Source organism: Triticum dicoccoides, chromosome 4A, assembly GCF_002162155.2.
Source record: "Triticum dicoccoides isolate Atlit2015 ecotype Zavitan chromosome 4A, WEW_v2.0, whole genome shotgun sequence".
NCBI classification, from domain to species: Eukaryota; Viridiplantae; Streptophyta; class Magnoliopsida; order Poales; family Poaceae; genus Triticum; species Triticum dicoccoides.
This window is the reverse complement of record NC_041386.1, coordinates 738,890,822-738,900,715: the sequence shown is the minus strand read 5'-3', so window position 1 is coordinate 738,900,715 and position 9,894 is coordinate 738,890,822. Positions and strand designations below refer to the sequence as shown.

Sequence of the window (9,894 nt, the reverse complement as noted above, 5' to 3'; positions counted from 1 at the left end):
ACTACAATTTTGCGAAAGGCAGCAAAATTATTATTTATAATTCAGAATGGCTTTAATTTGTCTGCGATTCTGGAAAATCTTTGTGAAGCTCAGTCCGCCATAGCAGTAATTCAATTATGAATCTGAATTGCCTGCTGATCATCATTCATTGAATTTCCATCTCTTCTTTCCTTGTTCGTTCCATGTTGTGCAAAGAACCCATTAGTTCTTACCATGCTTGTACAAATTTTTTCCTTCTTTGCTCATGGATTGCAGAATTACAATTTGAACATACGGTGATGCCAAGATAACGAAGCAAGCAAGAGAGCCACGGGGCTCATTTTTTGTTTGACCACAAGGTGGAGGAGCTCCTGTGAGCTTCCCGGATGCAACAGGAAAGCAAGACATTCATTTTTTATTTCCCAATGATTGTTTTAGAAGAAAAAAGGAAATGAATCATTCGTTCATTTGCCTAGTGAAGTTCAGTCTATTGTTTGGGCTTCTGGGACCAATTCTGCTGTGAACTAAGATGTGAAATTAGTCGTTTTCTCAACTGTGGAAGACAACGGCATGCCCAACAGGCCAACGGAAAAACCCAGTCAAGGGGAGGCCAACCGGATGGAGATGGTGGCCACCGGAAATGATGATCCCGCAGAGAGTTGGAGTGTGAATATGCTCTCTGTGTATTGCCTTCCTCAACAACAGTACAATATATACAGGGAGTTACATGAGTGGCCCGATCTAGGTGGCACGCAGGCCCGGGCGAGGGCTCCGATCCTAAAGATTAGGAGCGACCATGAGTGCATATGCAGTAGAATACAACAGACGTATATTACAGGCTAACACCCCCCCTCAGCCTGAACGCCATGGGAAAGGACGTTCAGGCTGGAGCGAAACTCATGGAAGACATGCGATGGCAGCCCTTTCGTAAACACATCAGCAAACTGCAAGCTCGATGGAATGTGGAGAACACGAGCTTCGCCTAGTGCCGCACGGTCCTGGACGAAGTGAAGGTCTATCTCGATGTGCTTGGTGTGTTGATGGTGCACGGGATTGGAAGCGAGATACGAGGCACTGATGTTATCATAGTAGACAATGGTGGCTTCAGTGGGAGGGCGCCGCAGCTCGTGTAAGAGTTGGCGAATCCAACACGACTCAGCCACACAATTTGCCACACCGCGATATTCGGCTTCAGCACTAGAATGAGACATAGTTGGCTGCCGTTTTGAGGACCAGGAAAGCATGTTTGGGCCAAGAAAAACACAAAAGCCGGAGGTGGACTAGCGTGTATAGGGACACCTGGCCCAATCGGCATCGGTATAGGCCACAAGATCATGGGAGGGAGACTTGTAGAGTTGTAAGCCGAAGTGAGAGTGCCACGCAAGTACCTAAGCACGCGCTTGATGAGCTGCATGTGGGAGTCGCTAGGGGAATGCATGAAGAGGCATATTTGTTGGACAACATAAGAGATGTCGGGGCGAGTCAACGTGAGGTATTGCAGGGCACCAGCGAGGCTGCGATAGACGGTGGGGTTCTGCAAGGGGGTGCCAGCGCTAGCAGAAAGCTTCGAGGTAGTGTCGATGGGTGTAGAAACAGGCTTGCAATTCAGCATATGAGCGCGGTCTAATATCTCAAGTGCATATTGTTGTTGGCAGAGAAACAAACCGGTTGCATTGGGTGTGACGTTGATGACGAGAAAATGATGGAGAGCGCCCAAATCGGTCATAGCAAACTCGGTTTTGAGGGAGTGAATGATATGATGGAGAAGGTGTGGTGAGCTAGCGGTGAGGATGATATCATCCAACATACACGAGCAAATAGGCAATAGATGACCCACGGTGCAAGATGAAAAGAGAGGAGTCACTCTTGGATGCAATGAACCCAAGGGACAAGAGAAACGATTGGAAGCGATGAAACCATGTGCGAGGAGCTTGCTTGAGGCCATAGAGTGACTTACGAAGGAGACACACGTGGTCCGGGCAAGAGACATCAACAAAGCCGGCCGGTTGGGCAGAATAGACTGTCTCCTTGAGATCACCATGAAGAAATGCATTCTTGACGTCAAGTTGATGAATGGGCCATGAGCGCGACGTGGCAATGCTCAAGAGAACACGGATCGTCGCCGGCTTGACCACGGGACTGAAAGTTTCATCATAGTCGACCCCTTCCTTCTGAGTGAAACCGCGGACCACCCAACGCACTTTGTACCGTGCCAAGGAACCATCAGTCTTGAACTTGTGGCAGAAAATCCATTTTCCCGTGACCACGTTGACACCTGCAAGTTTGGGAACCAAAGACCAAGTCGAGTTCTTTGTTAAAGCAGCAAATTCATCAAGCATTGTGTGGTGCCAATTTGGGTCTTTTAGTGCAGAGCGGTAGGTGGCAGGTATGGGTGAGATGGGAGGTGTAGTCGTGGCTGTTAAGAAAAGACATTTTGGTTGGCAAAAGCCGGACTTGGCACGAGTGTGCATTTTGTGAGAATTGTGAGGAGGTTGGACGGGTTGGGCACGAGCTTGTAGGCGAGGAGGAAATGGGGTGGTTGGCGCGGAAAGGGAGGTGGATGCAGTGGCGCCATGAGCGGGATGGACAGGTGCGTGATCCGAGGAGGACGCGTGGCAAGAGGAGGCAGGTGCGCGGGACGCGGGATCCGAGGGCGATTTGTGGGCAGGGGAACCGGACGTGGTGGGCGCGCGATCCGAGGGAGAGGCGTTGGATGGGGATAAGGTAGGTGCGCACTAAATGGGCAGGGAGCACGAGGTGGATGCGGGGGCCCAGTGGGATTTAGTGGAGGGTGGACCTGGTGGGGGGCTGTCGGGTGGATGGGCGATCCTATTGGGGTGCATGGGGGTGTCGCGTCAGGTGGGGTTGCCTGGGGCCGGTACAAGTAGGTGGGAGGGATCCAGCCAATGGGGAAGGCGGGGGGTGGAGAGGTTTTGTGGGATGCGCTGCGGAGGACTGGTTTGTGGACCGGTTTGTGGGAGGCACGTACGGGAAGATGGTCTCATCAAAAATAACATGACGAGAGATGATGACGCAATGCGATGTGGGGTCGTAGCAGCGGTATCCTTTGTGTTCTAAGGGGTAGCCGAGAAACACACAGGGTAGGGAGCGTGGGGAGAGCTTGTGCTCGGCGGTGGCGGAGACATTGGGGTAACAAGGACACCCAAATACGCGAAGATGGTCGTAAGTAGGATGAACACCGTGAAGGCAAAAGTAAGGCGTGTGGCCATGGATGGCACGGTAGGGGCGACGGTTAAGGAGATAGGTGGCGGTGTGAAGTGCTTCGACCCAAAAGGGAGGAGTTAAGTTGGCTTGGAAAATGAGTGTGCGGACGATGTCATTTGTGGTGCGAATGAGACGCTCGGCCTTACAGTTTTGGGGAGAGGTGTGAGGGCATGAGAAGCGATATGCGATGCCGTTGGTGGAGAAGAAGGAGCGAAGCGTGGAGTTGATGAACTTGCCACCGTTATCACATTGGAGGGCTTTGATGATGACATTGTATTGTGTACGCACGAAAGAGAAAAAGCGTAAGAGGGTAGTGGATGTGTCGGATTTGTTGTGTAAGGGAAAGGACCACGAGAAATGAGTATAATCATCAAGCAAAATGAAATAATATTGATAACTGGAAAAGCTTACAGCGGGGGATGTCCATAAATCACAATGAAGTAAATTAAATGGAGCAAACGTAGTGCTACTGGAAGAACGAAAAGGTAGGCGTGGCTGGCGCCCAAGCTGGCATGCATGACAGGGGCTATGTGCCGCATTATTACATGGAACAAGAGAGTTATTTGCTAAAGTGGAAAGGGCCTGAGAGCTGCGATGGCCGAGTTGACGATGCCACACATCAGCAGGTGCGACGGTGGCAGAGTGAGCAGCACGCCAGGGCTTGTTTTCGCCGAAAAACAGGTAGAGGTCACCGGAGCTAGCGGAGATCATGATGACTTTCCTGGTTTAAAGATCCTTCACAAGAAAGCCAAATGGGTAAAATTCTATAGTTTGTCTAATTCACATCTAGATGTTTTCTAAGGATGTCACATCTAAATTCCCACAAATAACGCAGCAACAAGAAACAAAAAAAGATGGAACAAAAAAATAGACCACAAATATAGTGGACATGAGGTTAGATGTGACATAATTATGTCACATCTAGATGTGTCCTAGGCAGACCCAACATTCTATGGAACAAGAGTTATCTTTGGTAAATTGACGAACAGAGATAAGGGAGGTGACGACGGTAGGAGAAAAGAGAACATCACGAAGGTGAAAATTGGGGGGGAGGGGGGGAGGGGGTAGGGTAGTGGAACCGGTAGCGTGGATAGGGAGGTGAGTGCCATTGCCAACCACAATGCTAGATAAATTGCGCTTTAAAGAAGAACTAGGCATGGAGAGGTTACCAGTGTTGTCGGTGACGTGGGACGTGGCGCCGCTGTCGAGGTACCATTCATTCGAGGAAGAGCCGATGTTAGGGAGGCCTTGGGGGTTGTAGGCGGCCTGGAGCATGGCTAGATGATCCCAGGAAGGTGGTTGTGGTGGTGGTGGCGCCTGGTAGCCGGAGAGCTGCATGGGGTAGGCCTGCGCATGTGCGCCCGGACGAGGCCCGAGGATGCCGGCGGAGTTGGGAGGAACCCAACCGGCGCGAGGAGAGGGCAGGGCCATCCCATACGGCGCGAAGAATCCCATGTATGGGTTGTACGCCGGGGCGGTGAAGTTGTTGGCGCGGCCGCCGTGGTCAGCACGGCCACGGCCACGATCGCCGTTGTCCTGGCGAGAGCCGGAGCCACGGCCCTGCTGCTGTCCGTTGGTGCGCTCGGCGGGGCGGTTGCCACGATCTCCCGAGCGGGTGGCACGCTCGGCAGTTGCTCTTTGCTGTGATAACTTCTCGACGGGATATATTTCCAGCTGCTCTTTGCTGTGAAGAAGTGTTTCCTCTGGAAAACTTGGAAGATGCTCAGCTCTTGGCACTCTTCAAACACCATGCATTCTCTGGACCAGAAATTAGGAATCTACAGTTGCGTGAAAAGCTGGAAAAATTTGCAGAGAAGATTCTCAAAAGGCTTAGACAGTCTCCTTTGGCGGCAAAAGTTGTGGGTTCCCAGTTGAAAGGGAAAACTGCATGGAAGGATGCTCTAACTATAGAGGTTGACAAATTAAGTGAGCCTATGATATCTCTGTTTTGGAGTTATGAAAAGTTATATCCATGTCTACAAAGGTGCTTCCTATATTGAAGTTTGTTTCCAAAAGGTTTTAGGTACCTCATTGATGATTCGGTTCATCTTTGGATGGCAGAGGGGCCTTGTTGATTCGTGCAACCAAACCAAGAGAGTAGAAGATATTGGGAGTGATTGCTTCAAGGAGATGATCTCTGTTTCATTCTTTCAACTAGTCAATGAGCAAAACAGTTCCACATACTATATTTGTCATATTACAACAGTACCAAGTTTTTGAAATCTGTTGGTGAGTTGAAGCACCTTCGGTATTTGAACATCAGCGGAACACAGGTTTGTGAATTTCCAACATCACTGTGTACTCTTTACCACTTGCAGTTACTTCTGTTAAATGGCAAAGTTGGGAGTTTGCCTGCGAAACTCTGCAATTTAACGAAGCTACAACTGTCGTGGTTCTAAGTCTGACAGTAGAATGGGGGGTAGGTATGGAGAGGCAAGATCCTAGCTATGGAGCAGTTGTAAGGACAAGGGATGTACGAGTTCAGACCCTTCTCGGAGGAAGTAACAGCCCTACGTCTCGGAGCCCGGAGGCAGTCGACTGGATTATGAGTGTATAGATTACAGGGGTGCGAACCCTTTACACTGAGGAGGGGGGTGGCTTATATAGTGCCTGCCAGACCCCTCCGGCCCTCAGTTATGTAGGGTTTAAAGTATATTAAGGCTAGGCGTTACTGGTAACACCTTACATAAAGTGTCCTAAATGCCATAAAGACTACTTAATTACAGACCGTTTGGATGCAGAGTGGCTCTTGATCTCCTGGTGGTCGAGTGAGTCTTCATGGTCAAGTCCGTCGAGTAAAGTCTCTCTTGGTCGACTGGAAGGCAGTTTCTTCTGAGGGTGTCCTTGGGAAGGGTACTTAGGTCAGGCCTATGACCCTACCCTAGGTACATGACTTTATCATTAGCCCCCGAATGGATCGAGGTTTGAGTGAGGAAGGAGTTGATAATATTTCCGACCTGCTTTTGTGTTCTGAACATGTGTCATCTTGGACCAATAATCTCTTTGTTGAAAACAGCAACTTTTTCTTTCAGTCGCCTTGATCCATTCTTTTCTCCCGTCGAGTGAACTTTTGAACCTAGTAAACTTCTGAGCGACGGATCGCAGGAAATCTCTCGTCTGACAGATTGATCTACTGTTAGCGGATTTTGTGGAATCCGAATTTTGGGAAGCGCCCGAAGCGACGCTCGGATTGGATAGGGCATAGACGCCTCGATTTCCGCGCCGCCTTTTTCGCCACGTATCGCGTACGCGCGACTGTTTCGGGATATGATAGGATCGTCCGGGCCCACTCGTCAGCCACTCGGAAATGTCCTTATAAAAGGCGTCAGGTGAGGGTTTTTAAACAGTATCTCCCCATTCTTCCTCCTGCCCTCTCCCTCTCCGCCCGCCGTGCCTTTTCTCGCCCCTGCCCATCCACTCCTCGTGCGCTTCGTCGGCGACAATGGTGAAGGAGAAGACGGCGGCTTTGGAGCGCGCGAAGAAGGCGACGGCGACGGGGAAGGCGAAAGGGAGAGCGCCCAGTCGGGGCGGATCCTCGTCTAGGTCCCGCCTGCCGCATGGTTGGGTACAAGGGGATTGGATCCGCTCGACCATCACCGAGACGGATCTCACTGAGATGGCCAACGAGGGCTTGATCCCTCACGGGGCAGCGAGGCTCCCGGGGAACAAGTGGCAACCATAGCCGCAGGAGGGTGAGTGCGTTCTTCTAGCTACTCACGTCGACCGTGGATTCTCCCTACCTCCGAGTGTTTTCTTCCGTGGTTTCTTGAATTTCTTTGGGGCGCAACTCCACCATTTCAATCCAAATTCCATCGCCTACCTTGCTGCCTTCGTGTCAATGTGCAAGAACTTCCTGGGCTGTCGACCGCACTGAGGTCTCTTTAAGCACATATTCACTTGTCGCTCACAGACAGTGAAAAAGGCGAGTCCGGATGACGATAGGACTAAGGTTATTCAGATGTGCGGAGGTCTTGGGATTCAGATGAGGAGCAAGAGTACTTTTCCGGCCATGACTCTTCCTGAGTCGGTCAGAGGGTGGCAGTCGACTTGGTTTTACTGCCAAGACGAGTCGACGCCGGGGCAGTCGACTGGTCTCCCTCCGTTTTCCATGGACCGAGTGAACAAGCCCTCTTCTCTTAAGGTGCTTCCCGAGGAGAAAGCCCAAGTGAAGACGTTGATGGAGCGTGTAGTCCAGCTAGTTAGGGAAGGAGTGACGGGTATGGACCTTCTGGAGGTCTTCCTTAGGCGGCACATCCAACCACTTCAGTACCGAGGCCATCCTATGTGGATGTACTGCGGAACCGAGGATGAAACTCGGGTCCATCCAGAAGCAGTCGACGACGCCACACTGGAGAGGTGGATGGCCGCGATCACAGGGAATAAAGACAACCCTCGAGGAGCCAGGAGGATTCCTCCACTCGACCATTCCTACACTCCGAACGCGGTATGCCCACTTTATCTTCAATTGTAATCTTGCTATACTTATTCTGCTTTTGTTGCTAATTGGTCAATTGATCTTTGTTTTGTTGTCTGTCAGGCCACCACTGAACTATACTCGATGCCCAATGGAGCACAGACGCCGACTGAGGAGGAGAAAGGAAGTGGGGGCGAAAGCCAGGAGGAGTGGGATTCGGATGCTGCTGATGATGATGAAGGTGATGACTCTGGTGAGGAGGATGAAGAGGAGGAGGAGGAGGAAGTTGCACTGCCTCGCTCGGAAAGACGCTCGAAGCTCGTCCATGACCCTGCAACCGAGCGTGGTAAGGGGGTCGCAACTGTCATTCAGTCGACCAAGCATCCTCGAACCACTTCGCCGGTGCCGACCGAGAAAGCTCCGAAGCAATCCAGGGTGGCGCCGTCGAAGCCGGCCAAGGTCTTGCCGAAGATGAAGGTGGTGATCCCCACTATCTCAAGGTAATGATGTCACTTGAGTTTTTCTATTCCATATGAACTTATTTTTGGTCGACTCATGAATCAACCGACTGACTTCTGGTACTGCAGCGCTGCTACTTCTGATACCTCGGCCAGGGCTGACGATCACGAGATGGAAGACGCCGCCACTTCAAAACCTGGTATGACTTTCATAATTCTGTCTTCAGTCGATTGGCTCTTTGTCTCTAATTTTGATTCTTTTCTGTAGCCCCGCCTAATGTCGTTATTACCCTTCCTGACGACGACGATGAGGAACCACTGAGGCACAGGAGGAGCAGGAAAGCGTCTGCTAGCAAGGCGACCCAAGACGTGCCAGCACCCGAGACACTAGTTGCGGAGGAAGAGAACATCACTCGGCCTACCGTATCTTTTGCGGTGCCGTTGACGAGTGCTCGCACCTCATCGTCGAGTGCGGCGTAGCCGTCACTTTTCTCAACCCACTTCGTCCCAGAGGACCAAGCCAGTGCTGCGAAAGAAGCAATACGCCAGGCGGGAGTCATGATGGAGCAAGTGAAGGCCATCCGAGAAGCTAGCCAGGCCGCCTATGACGCCAGTTCAGCTCTTGAGAGTAACATTCAGGTCAGTCGGTCATCGCCTGTTCTGTTAGGATATGATATCTGAAAATTCTTCTTTCTGAAATCCATAGTGATTATCCTACACCGACTGGGTGTGTTGATTGGAATTCCGGTTTAGTGGGGGCACGCTGAGTGCACCCACTGGGTGTAGTCCCCAAGGCTATGGTGGACTGCTGGCAGTCAACCATAGTCTTTATAAGTTAAGTTTTTCCTTCATTCGACTAGGTCGAATGGATTTCCAGACCGGTGGGGGCACGCTGAGTGCACCCACTGGGTGTAGTCCCCGAGACTGTGGTCGACTGCTGGCAGTGGACTACAGTCTGAAGAACATCTCCTGTTTTTTTTTGTTGGTCGACTGGCCGACTCGCCATTCTCCTAGTGGGGGCATGCTGAGTGCACCCACTAGGTGTAGTCCCCGAGGCTATGGTCGAATGTTTGTATTTGGCTGTAGTCTTAGAAACATATGATTTTTCCTTAGTCACTCGAAAGTGAATTGTCTTTGACATTTTGTCGATTGGTTCTTCGTAGAAATCATGCGACCTTGCGGCTCGTTACACTGAGTTGGAGAACAAACACATCCAGCTCGAGCTTGATCTGAAGCTGGCCCAGGAGAATTTAACGAAGGCGAAGGAGGAAGCTAAAGGTATGTTTGGTGAGGCTTCCGACGACTGCTTCTGCCCCTCGTTTGTTTCAAATTCTGACCTTGCTGTAACTTTGCAGGCAAAGTGAAGGATGCCCAGAAGAAGAAAGACCTTGAGTTGGCTAAAATGCAGAAGACAGCTTTAGAGAAGACCAAGCTCGCAGACGAGAAGTTAGCTTCGGTCACCAAGCTTGAAGAAGAAAACACCAATCTGAAAGCTGCTCTTGATGCTGCCAACAAAGAGGTCAGTCGACGCTTGAATATGCTTGCATTTGGTTTGAGATGTCTTTTGCAGGTTAAAGCGAGGTGCTTATTGCAATCGACTTGTTCCCCAATTCACTTAGGCAGGCACTGGGCTGCAGCTAAGCCTCCGAGTGTGAGGTTTGCTCTCCACTCGGTAGGATTTTCAAAACTTAGGCGAGCACTGGGCTGCAGCTAAGCCCCCGGGTGGGAGGTTTGCTCTCCACTCGGTAGGATTTTCAAAACTTAGGCGAGCACTGGGCTGCAGCTAACCCCCGAGTGGGGAGGTTTGCTCTCCAGTCG

At 51.0% G+C, this 9,894-nt stretch overlaps 1 pseudogene; it reads left to right on the top strand.

Annotated features, from left to right (window-relative positions):
• The first annotated feature begins 4,557 nt into the window (after positions 1-4,557).
• The window catches only part of LOC119284365, a 16,329-nt pseudogene continuing 10,992 nt past the window's right edge, over positions 4,558-9,894 (top strand).